A 13267-nucleotide genomic window follows, 5' to 3' on the forward strand; every position below is an offset into this window, starting at 1 on the left:
TTGTGATCCAAAGAGTCAAAGGCTTTTGCACAGTCATTAGGCAGAAGCAGATGTTTCTTTGGAACTCTGACTTTTTCGATATCCTGTGGATGTTGGTTATTTGCTCTCTGGTTCCTCTGCCTTTTCTAAATCCAACTTGAACATCTGGAAGTTCATGGTTCATGGACTGTTGAAGCCTGGCTTGGAGAAATTTGAGCATTAGTTTGCTAGTGTGTGAGATGAGTGCAATTGTGCAGTAGTTTTAGCCTTCACTGGCATTGCCTTTCTTTGGGATTGGAATGACAACTGACCTTTTCCAGTCCTGTGGCCACTGCTGAGTTTTCCAAATTTGCTGCCATATTGAATGCAGCTGTTTCACAGCATCATCTTTTAGGATTTGAAATAGCTCAACTGGAATTCCATCACCTCCACTAGCTTTGTTCATAGTGATGCTTCCTAAGGCCCACTTGACTTAGCATTCCAGGATGTCTGGCTCTAGGTGGGTGATCACACCATCATGATTATCTGGGTCATGAACATCTTTTTTGTATAGTTCTTCTTTGTATTCTTGTCACCTCTTTTTAATATCTTCTGCTTCTGTTAGGTCCATACAATTTGTGTCCTTTATTGTGCCCATCTTTGCATGAAATGTTCCCTTGGTATCTCTGATTTTCTTGAAGAGAACTTTAGTCTTTCCCATTCTATTGTTTTCCTTTATTTCTTTGCATTGATCACTGAGGAAGGCTTTTTTATCTCTCCTTGCTATTCTTTGGAACTCTGCAATCAAATGAGTATATCTTTCCTTTTCTTCTTTGCCTTTAGCTTCTCTTCTTTTCTCAGCTCTTTGTAAGGCCTCCTCAGACAACCATTTTGCCTTTTTGCGTTTCTTTTTCTTGGGGATGGTCTTGATCCCAGTCTACTGTACAGCATCATGAACCTCCATCCATAGTTCTTCTGGCATTCTGTCAGATCTAATCCTTTGAATCAATTTCTCACTTTCACTGTATAATCCTAAGGGTTTTGATTTAGGTCATACCTGAGTGGTCTAGTGGTTTTCCCTACTTTCTTTAATTTACGTCTGAATTTGGCAATAAGGAGTTCATGATCTGAGCCACAGTCAGCTCCCAGTCTTGTTTTTGCTGGCTGTATATAGCTTCTCCATCTTTGGCTGCAAAAAATATAATCAATCTGATTTCAGTATTGACCATTTGGTGATATCCACGTGTAGAGTCTTGTCTTGTCTTGTTAGAAGAGGGTATTTTCTATGACTAGTTGTTCTCTTGGCAGAACCCTATTTGTCCCTGCCCTGCTTCATTCTGTACTCCAAGGCCAAATTTGCCTGTTACTCCAGGTATCTCTTGACTTTCTACTTTTGCATTCCAGTCCCCTATAATGAAAAAGACATTGTTTTCAGGTGTTAGTTCTAGAAGGTCTTGTAGGTGTTCATCAAACCATTCAACTTCAGTTTCTTCAGCATTACTGGTCAGGACATAGACTTGGATTACTGTGATATTGAATGGTTTGCCTTGGAAACAAACAGAGATCCTTCCGTCCTTTTTGAGATTGCATCCAAGTAATGCATTTTAGACTCTTTTTCTGACTATGATGGCTACTCCATTTCTTCTAAGGGATTCTTGCCCATAGTAGTAGATATAATGGTCGTCTGAGTTAAATTCACCCATTCCAGTCCATTTTAGTTCACTGCTTCCTGGGATGGGGAATACGTGTAACTATATGGCTGATTCATGTCAATGTATGACAAAACCCACTGAAATGTTGTGAAGTGATTGGCCTCCAACTAATAAAATAATATTTAAACTCAAAAAAATAAAATAAAATAAAATAAAATAAAATAAAATGTCAATGTTCACGCTTGCCATCTCCTGCTGCCCACTTCTAATTTGCCTTGATTCATGGACCTAACATTCCAGGTTCCTATGCAATATTGCTCTTTACAGGGTCGGACTTTACTTCCATCACCAGTCACATCCACAGCCAACAGTCAGCACCAAACCCTCAGCCAGGTGAGTAACCTGTTTCATAAGTAGATTCCCTTAGAGTCTCCCTAAGACAGGCTGTTCCAGCAGAGATCAACTTAAAGTGCAGATTCCTATTTAAAATAAATGACTTTTTGTTAAGTTAAGTCATTAAGTCCAAGGGTGGTTTGGCCCATTTTTGTTATTCAGTCCCTCAGTTGAGTCAGACTCCTTGTGAGCCCATGGACTGCAGCACACCAGGCTTCCCCATCTTTCACTAACTCCTGGATTGCTCAAGCTCATTTCCATTGAACCGGTGATACCATCCAACCATCTCATCCTCTGTCATCCTGTTCTTCCTGCCTTCAGCCTTTTCTAGCATCAGAGTCTTTTCCAATGAGTCAGCTCTTTGCATCAGGTGGTGAATGTATTGGCACTTCAGCTTCAGTATCAGCCCTTCCAATGAATATTCAGGGTTGATTTCCTTTAGGACTGACTAGTTTGATATTGCTGTCCAAGGGACTCTCAAGAGTCTTCTCCAGCACCACAATATGAAAGCATTGATTCGAAAGCATCTCCCATAGCAATAGGTAATTAATAGAAGGCTTTCCACAGACATGCTGTAGGGTTTTCCAAACACCTCAGGCATCACAATCAGACCTAAATGCTGGGATGAAGGAGCTTTGGTATTTGAGCTTCGGTTAAAGCTAAGGTCCCAATGGCCAAGATAATAAGGTATTCTGAAGTCTAGTATCTTTGATTCCCCTCTGGGTAGAAAATGAGCTGGGAGTACTTGTCTATCCCAAAGGATCACCCATAGCCATCCTTCTGAAGCCTGCTTCATCCTCACCATAGGCCCATGGACCAGATCACTTAATCTCTTTCTATTTGGGGGGACCTCTTACCTCCATCTTCTTGACTATGCTTCCTCCTCTTCTCCTGTGGCAAGGGAGTCAAGAGTACTTTTTGAAACAGAGGGAATGATAATGAGATAGAAGAACACACACTAATAACTTAATAATTTACCTACCGCATTTGTTTTGTTTGGGAAGTCACTGAGGGAACAGAATGGCCACATAAAGAGAATAGCATCAATAGCAATAGAAGTAAAAAGAAAATTTTTTAAAAAATCGTTATGAGTCAGTTGATTTTAAAGTACATTCAGCAATCGCTTCTCGGCCTTTTGGCTAAGATCAAGCGTAGTATCTGTTCTTATCAGTCTAAAGTACATTCAGGGATCAAATATTTCTCAACATTTATGCAAACACATATACCATGTACACTTTGTTGGAATTTATACAGACTCACTAACTCCAGGAGTGTACAAATAGCCACAGTAAGAATTAGATTATTTTTTAAAAAATTAGATTATAAAAAGGAAAGAATACTGAATTGGGGTTTAAGAGTCAGAATTTCCATCTTAGCTTTACTTTCTTATCCTGGGAACATAACACTCTGTTGCAAAGCTTAGTTTTCTCATCAGAGAGATGAAAGATTGAAAAGGATCATCTAGAAGATCCCTTAAGCTCCCAAATCCTACAACTGTATAAGTCATGCTAATGCAGGCAGGTTCAATTAACCACCAATCTATTCTGTTCCAGGAGAAAATTAGTTAGAATTTTGAAGCAAATATAAGAATGATCTGCCATTCTGTGGAGCACTGCGAAAAGGCAAAGCAGTCGCACAAAATTTTATGTACCTCTAAAGTAACCAAATGCAAAAAGGCAAAAAGGTTGTCTGAGGAGATGGTGAAGGACAGGGATGCCTCGAATGCTGCAGTCCACAAGGTCATAAAGAGTTGGACATGATTGAGCAACTGAAGAGCAGCAAAAGTAACCAAGGGCTTCCCAAGTGGCACTAGTGGTAAAGAAACTGTCTGTCAAGGCAGGAAACGTTAGAGATGCAGGTTTTATCCCTGGGTTAGGAAGATCCCCTGGAGGAAGGAATGGCAACCCACTCCAGTATTTTTGCCTGGAGAATCCTGTGGACAGAGGATCCTGGCGGGCTATAGTCCATAGGGTCACAAAGAGTCAGACATGACTGATGAGACTTAGCATGCACACACAAAATAACCGAGAGTAAACAATGAAATATGGGGGAGGGATGGTAAATTTAGAGAGGTTCTATGAATACTTGTTGAGTGATAGCTGAAATAATCCATGATGTGGTATTGTGCTTTCCAAGGATTATCCTTTAGACTAAAGTCCAATAGGCAAATGCCCATTTACCTGTCTTTACTCATGTATATCTGCACAGATGTAAGAGTTACTGTGAGACCCTCATCAAGCAGATATGTTACAAATGATTTTGGTGATACTAACATATATTCCATTTACAGATTATGAAGAGAATCGCAATTGCTTATATATAGTATTAATTCTTAAGGCAAGTAGTAGTCTTAATAATTTTTACCTTTTTGTCTAGGAATACTTGTATAGCACACACAAAAGTAGGTAAAATTCCAGCAAGACAGCTAGGGAAGAGTTAAAATGTTGGGAAGCCTGAATGGTAGGACAAGATTTAGTTAAGAAATAAGTATGGGATGTGGGACTGGGGGAGTAACAGTGTATTGCAGAATATAGCAAACTCATGTAAGATGGCATAGAGAGGCAAATATTTTTTCTTCTCACAAAAAGTCATTTTTTTTTCATTTATTTTTATTAGTTGGAGGCTAACTACTTCACACATTGCAGTGGTTTTGTCATACATTGACATGAATCAGCCATGGAGTTACATGTATTCCCCATCCCGATCCCCCCTCCCACCTCCCTCTCCACCCGATTCCTCAGGGTCCTCCCAGTGCACCAGGCCCGAGCACTTGTCTCATGCATCCCACCTGGGCTGGTGATCTGTTTGACTATAGATAATATACATGCTGTTCTCTCGAAACATCCCACCCTAGCCTTCTCCCACAGAGTCCAAAATTCTGTTCTGTACATCTGTGTATCTTTTTCTGTTTTGCATATAGGGTTATCATTACCATCTTTCTAAATTCCATATATATGTGTTAGTATGCTGTACTGGTCTTTATCTTTCTGACTTACTTCACTCTGTATAATGGGCTCCAGTTTCATCCATTTCATTAGAACTGATTCAAATGATTTCTTTTTAACAGCTGAGTAGTATTCCATGGTGTATATGTACCACAGCTTCCTTATCCATTCGTCTGCTGATGGGCATCTAGGTTGCTTCCATGTCCTAGTTGTTATAAACAGTGCTGCGATGAACATTGGGGTGCACGTGTCTCTTTCAGATCTGGTTTCCTCAGTGTGTATGCCCATAAGTGGGATTGCTGGGTCATATGGCAGTTCTATTTCCAGTTTTTTAAGAAATCTCCACACTGTTCTCCATAGTGGCTGTAGTAGTTTGAATTCCCACCAACAGTGTAAGAGGGTTCGCTTTTCTCCACACCCTCTCCAGCATTTACTGCTTATAGACTACAAAAAGTCCTTTTGACAAAGGTTTCCCAATACTTTAGGATAAAAAGACAACTTTAAAATAGAATCTCTGATTGAGGAACTTAATCAGTTCAGTTTAGTCACTTACTTTGTGACTACATGGACAACAGCACGCCAGGCTTCCCTGTCCATCATCAACTCCTGGAGCTTACTTAAACTCATGTCCATTGAGTCGGTGATGTCATCCAACCATCTCACCCTCTGCCATCCCCTTTTCCTCCTGCCTTCAATCTTTCCCAGCATCAGGGTCTTTTCAAATAAGTCACTTCGTCACATTACGTGGCCAAAGTATTAGAGTTTTATCTTCACCATCGATCCTTCCAATGAATATTCAGGACAGATTTCCTTTAGGATGAACTCGTTGGATCTCCTTGCTGTCCAAGGGACTCTCAAGAGTCTTTCCCAATACCACAGTTCTAAAGAATCAATTCTTCAGCACTCAACTTTCTTTATAGTCCAACTCTCACATTCATACATGACTACTGCAAAAACCATAGCTTTAACTAGACAGACCTTTGTTGGCAAAGTAATGTCTCTGATTTTTAAGATTCTGGCTAGGGTGGTTGGAGCTTTTCTTCCAAGGAGCAAGAGTATTTTAATTTCATGGCTGCAGTCACCATCTGCAGTGATTTTGGAACCCCAAAAAATAAAGTCTGTCAATTTTCCCATTGTTTCCCCATCTATTTGCCATAAAGTGATGAGACCAGATGCCATGATCTTAGTTTTCTAAATGTTGACCTTTAAGTCAATTATTTCACTCTCCTCTTTCACTTTCATCATGAAACTCTGTAGTTCTTCTTCGCTTTGTGCCATAAGGGTGGTGTCATCTGCATATCTGAGGTTATTGATATTTCTCTTGGCAATCTTGATTCCAGTTTATGCTTCATGCAGTCCAGCATCTCTCATGATGTACTCTGCATATAAGTTAAATAAGCAGGGTGACAATTTACAGCCTTGACATACTCCTTTCCTGATTTGGAGTCAGTGTTGTTCCATGTCCAGTTCTAACTGTGCTTCCTGACCTGCATACAGGTTTCTCAGGAGGCAGGTCAGGTGGTCTGGTATTTTCATATCTTTCAGAATTTTCCACAGTTTATTGTGATCCACACAGTCACAGGCTTTGGTATAGTCAATAAAGAAGAAGTAAATATTTTTCTGGAACTCTTGTTTTTTTGATGTGCCAGCGGATGTTGGTTATTTGCTCTCTGGCTCCTCTGTATTTTCTAAATCCAGCTTGAACATCTGGAAGTTCATGTACTGTTGAAGCCTAGCTTGGAGAAATTTGAGCATACTTTGCTAGTGTGTGAGATGAGTGCAATTGTGCAGTAGTTTTAGCCTTCTCTGGCATTGCCTTTCTTTGGGATTAGAATGAAAACTGATCTTTTTCAGACCTGGGACCACTGCTGAGTTTTCCAAATTTGCTACCATATTGAATGCAGCACTTTCACAGCATCATCTTTTAGGATTTGAAATAGTTTAACTGGAATTCCATCACCTCTACTACGTTTGTTCATAGTGATGCTTCATAAGGCCCACTTGACTTAACATTCCAGGATGTCTGGCTCCAGGTGAATGATCACACCATCGTGATTATCTGGGTCATGAAGATCTTTTTTGTGTAGTTCTTCTGTGCATTTTTGTCACTTCTTCTTAATATCTTCTGCTTCTGTTAGGTCTATACCACTTCTGTACTTTATTGAGCCCATCTTTGCAAGAATTATTCCCTTGGTATCTCTAATTTTCTTGAAGAGATTGCTAGTCTTTTCCATTCTATTGTTTTCCTCTATATCTTTGCATTGATCACTGAGGAAGTCTTTCTTATCTCTCCTTGCTATCCTTTGGAACTCTGCATTCAAATGGATATATCTTTCCTTTTCTCCTTTGCCTTTAGCTTCCCTTCTTTTCTCAACTCTTTGTAAGGCCTCTTCAGAAAACCTTTTTTGCCTTTTTGCATTTCTTTTTCTTGGGGATGGTCTTAATCACTGCCTCAGAGTTCTTCTGGCATTCTGTTTATCAGATTTAATCCCTTGAATCTATTTGTCACTTCCACTGTATAATCCTAAGGAATGTGATTTAGATCATACCTGAATGGTCTAGTGCTTTTCCCTACTTTCTTCAATTTAAGTCTGAATTTGGCAATAAGGAGTTGATGATCTGAGCCACAGTCAGCTCCCAGTCTTGTTTTTGCTGACTGTGTAGAGCGTCTCCCTCTTTGGCTGCAAAGCATATAGTCAATCTGATATCATATTGACCATCTGGTGATGTCCATGTGTAGAGTCCTCTTGTGTTGTTGGAAGAGGGTGTTTGCTATGACCAGTGTGTTCTCTTGGCAAAACTCTATTCACCTTTGCCTTGCTTCATTTTGTACTCCCAATTTGCGTATTACTCCAGGTATCTCTTGACTTCCTACTTTTGCATTCCAGTCCCCTATAATGAAAAGGACATTGTTTTGGGGTGTTACTTCTAGAAGGTCTTATAGGTGTTCATCAAACTGTTCAACTTCGGCTTCTTCAGCATTACTGGTAAGGACATAGACTTGGATTACTGTGATATTGAATGACTTGCCTTGGAAACAAACAGAGATCCTTCCATCGTTGTTAGATTGCATCCAAATACTGCATTTTGGACTCTCTCTTTTTTTTTTTTTTTTTTTTTTTTACTATGGTGGCTACTCCATTTATTCTAAGGGATTCTTGCCCACAGTAGTAGATATAATGGTCATCTGAGTTAAATTCACCCATTCCAGTCCATTTTAGTTCACTGCTTACTAAAATGTCAATTTTTACTCTTGCCATCTCCTATTTGACCACTTTTAATTTGCCTTGATTTGTGAACCTAACATTCCAGGTTCCTATGTAATATAACTCTTTACAACATCAGATTTTACTTCCATCACCAGTCACATCCACCACTGGATGTTGTTTTTTCTTTGGCTCCATCTCTTCATTCTTTCTGGAGTTATTTCTTCACTGATCTCCAGTAGCATACAGGGTAGCTACTGATCTGAGGAGTTCTTCTTTCAGTGTCTTGTCTTTTTGCCTTTTCATACTGTTCATGGGGTTCTCAAGGCAAGAATACTGAAGTGGCTTGCCAGTCCCTTCTCCAGTGGACCATGTTTTGTCAGAAGTGTCCAAGATTACCCACCCATGTTGGGTGGCTCTACAGGGCATGGCTTATAGTTTCAATGGGTTGGGCAAGGTTGTGGTCCTTTTGATCAGATTGGTTAGTTTTCTGTGATTTTTGTTTTCATACTGTTTGCCCTCTGGTGGAGAAGGATAAGAGGCTTATGGAAGCTTCCTGATGGGAGAGACTGACTGAGGGGTAAATTGGGCCTTCTTCTGATGGGCAGGGCTTTATTCAGTAAGTCTTGAATCCAATTTTCTGTTGATGGGTGGGGCTGTGTTCCCTCCCTCTTACTTGACCTGAGGCCAAACTAAGGTGGAGATAATGAAGATAATGGGGACCTCCTTCAGAAGGTCCCATCATGCACTGCTGCACTCACTGCCCCCAGCCCTGTAACAGGCCACCGCTGACCCATGCCTCCACTGGAGACTCCTGGACCCTCACGGGCAAGTCTGGGTCAGTCTCTTATGGGATCACTGCTCCTTTCTCCTGGGTGCTGGTGCACACAAGCTTTTGTTTGTGCCCTCCAAGAGTCTGTTTCCCCAGTCCTATGTAGTTCTGGCCGGTCTATGATGGGGTTAATGGTGGCCTCCTTCAAGAGGGCTTATGCCATACCCAGATGCCCAGAGGCCCCATCCCTGCAGTAGTCCACTGCTGACCTGTATCTTCACAGGAGACACTCAAACACAGTTCTCTGATAGTACTGTACAAAGTAATTGTTAATACCTTATGACAAAAAGTAATTTGGGGACACTGAATTAATTTGCTAGAGATCCAATGAAATACTCATGAATTACTCTTAATTTTAAAAATTAAAAATAGTCCACTGAAATTCTGTGGCCTTCCCCAGTGATTCAGCAGTAAAGAATATTTTTGCAATGCAGGAGCCACAGGAGATGTGGGTTCAATTCCTAATCTGGAAGATCTCCTGGAGGAAGGCATGGCAACTCACTTCAGTATTCTTGCCTGGAGAATCCCATGGACAGAGGAGCCTGGTGGGCTACAGTCCATGGGGTCACAAAGAGTCGGACATCACTGAAGTGACTGAGCATGCAGTCATTGAAATGACGTGCCTAAATAATTTTTATATTAGCACTGTTTATAAGAGCAAAACATTGGAAACAGTGTAAATAGTCATCAGAAGAGGATCCATTAATTCAATTTTGACCCATCCACACACTGGGATATTATGCAGCCTTTAAAATGAGTAAGGACATTTTCTATGTGTGTTACCAAAGTGAACAACTAATGGGGCAGATCAGTGTGGCTGACACATGCTACATTTGAATGTTTCCTCTATGCTGAGCTCTGGAAAAATGTAGAATAACTGTTAATAGCTGTTGCCTCAGTCTGGGTAGTAAGAAGGATTAGGTGGTAGAGCCAGGAGAGTATGTCTTGATTTCCACTGTATAATGTCTTGTACCTTTTGGAATTATATATCATGCATCAAACAAAACAAAATGAGAAAGCATCCCCAGTAAAGATGATATCAATACCATCTTACATGTGGGACTCAAAAGGTGACATGTATACATTGCAAAACCTCTATTTCTTGTCTATCTTCTACTTCTTCTGTCTCCTTGACTCCCATACCTCAGTTCTCTTTTGCCTAATTTTGCCCAGTGGGATTAAATTGAAACATGCAATATATATATATATATATATATATTATTTAAAAAACCAGATAAAAATATTCCTCCAAAACCAGAGAAATTGAAAAACAGAGCAAGAAAACAAATTTTTCAGAATTAAGAGAAAGCTATACAGAAGTCAATCTGAATATGCTGGGCTTTAGGAAAAGATCTTATAATGAGGAAAAGATTACTGTTTTGTCTCCATTGACACAGATTTTTTTTTCCTCTAAAATTTTGTACTGAATGCTTACACAGAGACAGTTATGGGGTAGGTGATGCCCCCAGAACATGTATTCTCAAGAATGGTGTGGAAGGAACTGTCAAATAAAGATGATTTCTCTAAAACTAATGACAGTATAGAAGGAGATTGGGGACATGCTTGCCCAGGAGAGGTTTATGTACTTACTTTTTAGTGGAGAGACAGAGCATTTTATGATTGTCTTAGTTCATTCTGGGTGCTACAATAAAAATCTCATAGACTGGGTGGCTTATAAACAACACATTTATTTCTCAAGGTACTAGAGGTTGGAAGTCCGAAGTTACAGGCAGGTTTGGTGTCTGGTGCGGTTCTATTCCCTGGTTCACAGATACTGTCTTGTCACTGTCACTTCCCATGGCAGAAGGGGTTAGGGAGCACACTCAAATCTCTTTTACAAAGAGTGTTAGTCCCATTCATTATGACTCTGCTCTCATGACCTTAAAAGAAAATGAAAATTGGTCACTCAGTCATGTCCTACTCTTTGTGGACTGTAGCCAAAGATTGTAGCCCTCCAGGTTCCTCTGTTCATGGGATTCTCTGGGCAAGAGTACTGGAGTCAACTGCTATTCCCATCTTTAGGGGGTCTTTTCAATCCAGGGATCGAACTCGGGTCTTTTGCATTGCAAGCAAATTCTTTACCATCTGAGCCACCAGGGAAGCCCTCTCATGAGCTTATCACCTCCCAAAGGTCTCACTTTTTTTTTTTTTTTTTTACCATGCCATGTAGAACTAACACCCCCCCACAAAAAAAAACCTGTCCTTTTCATTATAGGGGAATGGAATGCATAAGTAGGAAGTCAAGAAACACCTGGAGTAACAGGCAAATTTGGCCATGGAGTACAGAATGAAGCAGGGCAAAGGCGAATAGGTTTCTTCCAAGAGAATGCACTGGTCATAGCAAACACCCTCTTCCAATAATACAAGACAAGACTCTACACATGGACATCACGAGATGGTCAACACCGATATCAGATTGACTGATTATGTGCTTTGGAGCCAAAGATGGAGAAGCTCTATACAGTCAGCAAAAATAAGACTGGGAGCTGACTGTGGTTCAGATCATGAACTCTTATTGCCAAATTCAGACTTAAATTGAAGAAAGTGGGGAAAACCACTAGACCATTCATGTATGACCTAAATCAAATCCCTTACAATTATATGGTGGAAGTGAGAAATAGATTTAAGGGACTAGATCTGATAGAGTGCCTGATGAACTATGGATGGAGGTTTGTAACATTGTACAGGAGATAGGTCTGTACTTGCAGACAGACCATCTGCAAGAAAAAGAAATGCAAGAAAGCAAAATGATTGTCTGAGGAGGCCTGACAAATAGCTGAGAAAAGAAGAGTCGCTAAAGGCAAAGGAGAAAAGGAAAGATATACTCATTTGATTGCAGGATTTCAAAGAATAGCAAGGAGAGATAAGAAAACCTTCCTCAGTGATCAATGCAAAGAAATAGAGGAAAACAATAGAATGGGAAAGACTAGAGGTCAAATTAGAGATACCAAGGGAACATTTCCTGCAAAGATGGGCTCAATTAAGGACAGAAGTGGTATGGACCTAACAGAAGCAGAAGATAATAAGAAGAGGTGACAAGAATACACAGAAGAACTATACAAAAATATCTTCATGACCCAGATAATCACAATGGTATGATCACTCACCTAGAGCCAGACATCCTGGAATGTGAAGTCAAGTGGGCCTTATGAAGCATCACTATGAACAAAGGTAGTAGAGGTGATTGAATTCCAGTAGAGCTATTTCAAATCCTAAAAGATGATGCTGTGAAAGTGTTGCACTCAATATGCCAGCAAATTTGGAAAACTCAGCAGTGGTCCCAGGACTGGAAAAGGTCAGTTTTCATTCTAATCCCAAAGAAAGGCAATGCCAGTGAAGGCTTAAACTACTGCACAGTTGCACTCATCTCACACACTAGTAAAGTAATGCTCAAAATTCTCCAAGCCAGGCTTCAACAGTATGTGAACTGTGAACTTCCTGATGTTCAAGCTGGTTTTAGTAAAGGCAGAGGGATGAGATCAAAAGGCCAACATCTGCTGGATCATCAGAAAAGCAAGAGAGTTCCAGAAAAACATCTACTTCTTCTTTATTGACTATACCAAAGCCTGTGACTGTGGATCACAATAAACTGTGGAAAGTTCTGAAACAGATGGGAATACCAGACCACCTGACCTGCCTCCTGAGACATCTGTATGCAGGTCAGGAAACAACAGTTAGAACTGGACATGGAACAACAGACTGGTTCCAAATAGGAAAAGGAGTACATCAAGGCTGTATATTGTCACCCTGCTTAATTAACATATATGCAAGGTACATCATGAGAAATGCTGGACTGGATGAAGCATAAGCTGGAATCAAGATTGCTGAGAGAAATATCAATAACCTCAGATATGCAGATGACACCACCCTTATGGCAGAAAGTGAAGAAGAACTAAAGAGCCTCTTGATGAAAGTGAAAGAGGAGATTGAAAAAGCTGGCTTAAAACTCAACATTCAGAAAACTAAAATCATGGCACCTGGTCCTATCACTTCATGGCAAATAAATGGGAAGCAGTGGCAGACTTTATTTCTTTGGGTTCCAAAATCACTGCAGATGGTGACTGCAGCCATGAAATTAAAAGACGCTTACTCCTTGGAAGAATAGTTATGACCACCCTAGCCAGAATATTAAAAAGCAGATACATTACTTTCCCAACAAAGGTCCGTTTAGCCAAGGCTATGGTTTTTGCAGTAGTCATGTATGGATGTGAGAGTTAGACTATAAAGAAAGCTGAGTGCTGAAGAATTGATGCTTTTGAACTGTGGTGTTGGAGAAGACTC

The 13267-nt window shown here is 40.3% G+C and overlaps 1 pseudogene; it reads left to right on the forward strand.

Moving 5' to 3' along the window:
* The first annotated feature begins 3122 nt into the window (after window positions 1-3122).
* LOC136143947 (U2 spliceosomal RNA) lies at window positions 3123-3329 on the forward strand (annotated as a pseudogene).
* The last annotated feature ends 9938 nt before the right edge of the window (window positions 3330-13267 follow it).

This window comes from Muntiacus reevesi, chromosome 10 (assembly GCF_963930625.1).
Source record: "Muntiacus reevesi chromosome 10, mMunRee1.1, whole genome shotgun sequence".
NCBI lineage: Eukaryota > Metazoa > Chordata > Mammalia > Artiodactyla > Cervidae > Muntiacus > Muntiacus reevesi.